This window comes from Globicephala melas, chromosome X, assembly GCF_963455315.2.
Source record: "Globicephala melas chromosome X, mGloMel1.2, whole genome shotgun sequence".
Lineage (NCBI taxonomy): Eukaryota > Metazoa > Chordata > Mammalia > Artiodactyla > Delphinidae > Globicephala > Globicephala melas.
In genome coordinates, this window is record NC_083335.1 from 51,985,489 (window position 1) to 51,988,325 (window position 2,837).

Consider the following 2,837-nt stretch of genomic DNA (forward strand, 5'->3'; position numbering starts at 1 on the left):
GTAAAACATAATTGATTCTATCTTTACCTCTGAATTTACAAAAAGTACAGTGACATTATTCAAAGGGATCTTTCTTTCACTGACACTGTAAAAGTTGAAGAAAGAGTGTTTAACTCCAATAATTAACTCCTTATCTCAGGGACCTCTGCTAAGCTTTATGGAAACGTAGAGACAGGGGAGGAATAAATTTCCCCACTCCTAGCCCCTAAAAATGGATAGCTATAATCCCAATCACTGCTCTACCAATAAGGTTTCTTAAAATACCTTATAAAATAAAAGAGGTTTTCTTTCTTCTTTTCTATAGGTCATGCATCCAATTCATCCAAAACACTCATCAAGTTACCTAGGTATAAATAAAAGGAGGCAGAAATAAGCTTTACATCATTCTATTTAAAATCAGTGCTTGCTTTGGCAGCACATATACTAAAATTGGAAAGATACAGAGAAGATTATCCTAACCCCTGTGCAAGGATGACATGCATTCCATATTTTTAAATTCTGGAGAGGGTGTGGAGAGAAGGGAATCCTCCTGCACTGTTGGTGGGAACGTAAATTGATACAGCCACTATGGAGAACAGTATGGACGTTCCTTAAAAACTAAAAATAGAACTAGCTTATGACCCAGCAATCTCACTACTGGGCATATACCCTGAGAAAATCATAATTCAAAAAGGGTCATGTACCACAATGTTCATTGCAACTCTATTTACAATAACCAGGACATGGAAGCAACCTAGGTGTCCATCAACAGATGAGTAGATAAAGAAGATATGGCACAAATATACAATGGAATATTACTTAGACATAAAAAAGAAATGAAATTGAGTTATTTGTAGTGAGGTGGTTGGACCTAGAGTCTGTCTAGGTGCAAAATGAAGTAAGTCAGAAAGAGAAAAACAAATACCGTATATTAACACATGTATATGGAATTTTAAAAAGACGCTTCTGAAGAACCTAGGGGCAGGACAGGAATAAAGACGCAAATGTAGAGAATGGACTTGAGGACACGGGGAGTGGGAAGGGTAAGCTGGGATGAAGTGCAAGAGTGACATGGACACATACATATTACCAAATGTAAAATAGATAGCTAGTCGGAAGCAGCCACATAGCACAGGGAGATCAGCTCCGTGTTTTGTGACCACCTGGAGGGGTGGGATAGGGAGGGTGGGAGGGAGGGAGACGCAAGAGGGGGGGGATATGGGGATATATGTATATGTATAGCTGATTCACTTTGTTATAAAGCAAAAACTAACACAGCATTGTAAAGTGATTATACTGCAATAAAGATGTTAAAAATAAAATAAAATAAATGTGTTATAAGCCTTCTCGTATTTAGTACCATATTGGTAGGATTATTAAAATACATAAATCTATATCAAGGTTGTTCAGTTTGTTCCATATCCAATTCCTATTCATGGAGTCAAAGAAGGATCAGTCCTGTGGACAGCTTTGTACTGTTCTTAGATTTACTTGGTAAGTAGAACTCTTACAATCTATATTTGTATTGGTGTTTTCACACTAGATAATTTAAAATCTCACTTTATGTGAAACATTCCTCTTTTAAATTAATGGATATTAAAAGTTGCATGGAGATTGAGTCTACATATTCTTAAGAAAAAATGTTTCTAAAAATAATTTTAAGTAACAGGGATTTAATTTTAGTTCTGTGACCTGTATTTAGTTTTGATAATTTTTGTAACTTATAGTTCCTAAATGATAGAACTTGTAAGCCTTTTTATTTCAATAGCATAATTTGTAACAAATCTAAATTATTGAAGAATCACTGTGTTTTTAAAATCAGAATTGGCATATTTGCCCACAGGGAAGTATTCAAAAAGGTCATCAAAAGATAAATATTCTCTGCTAGAATATCATATAAGAAAAGGATATAGAAGAATTTCAATTGAAGTCCTAAGATATTATATGAGGTATAATCAAACAGCAAGAAGAATTTGTTGATTGACTCAGACATTGATGAAATTATCATCCTGGTTCTAACCATAGAAAGAAGGAAAAAGAAGGCATTCAGGAAAGATTTAACTTTAACAGTAGAGACTGAAAAATCTTACAATACTTGCAACTTTAAGAATCAGTGTTTTTAATGATTTCTAAAATCTGGCAAGATTTAGAAATGCTCTCTTAGCAAAGTGAGCATTGCACTATAGAAAGAGCATGAGGCTTTGAAGTCTGGCAGACATGGGTTTCAGTTCTAGATCTATTATTCAGTAGCTAGATGACTGGGAAAATTATTTGAACTCTCTAATCCTCAATGTCCATATGTTTAAAATAAGACATATTGCACAAGAAATGTGTGTGCATGTATGTGTGAATATTAAATGGATGATTATACCAAAAATGACTTAGCACATGTAAGAGTTTCAAGAAACACTAATCTCATTAACCCTATACTTTATGTTTAAAATATATATTAACTTTATTAATGATACTATAGTGTTTGTGCATTTTAATTTAAAAAAATATCTTCACATTTTCCATCTGCTTTTTCAGAAGTGAAAATTTCATTCATCTATGTTCCAAGTAATGGGGATGTGAGTGAACAAGCTGCAAACCCTATCCTCAGGCAACAATTTGGTAACAATACAAACAATAAAATTTAAAAAATTAAAATACAGTGTGAGAGGTGATATAATACACTGGAACGGGATACAGAAACACAGAGGAAGGAGAAACACAAAGAAAAATCAGCAAAAAAGTGAGGAAGTAGGAATAGAATTAAAAAAAATAAACTTTAATGATAAGTCATAATTGAGAGAAAAAAGAGAACAAAAAATTTTAGGGAGTTTATAGACATTTTATTCACAGTATAATACTGTTTT

General features: G+C 33.1%; 1 pseudogene; it reads left to right on the forward strand.

The window, feature by feature from the left end:
• Nucleotides 1-399: 399 nt before the first annotated feature.
• LOC115849139 (U6 spliceosomal RNA) lies at nt 400-493 on the forward strand (annotated as a pseudogene).
• The last annotated feature ends 2,344 nt before the right edge of the window (nt 494-2,837 follow it).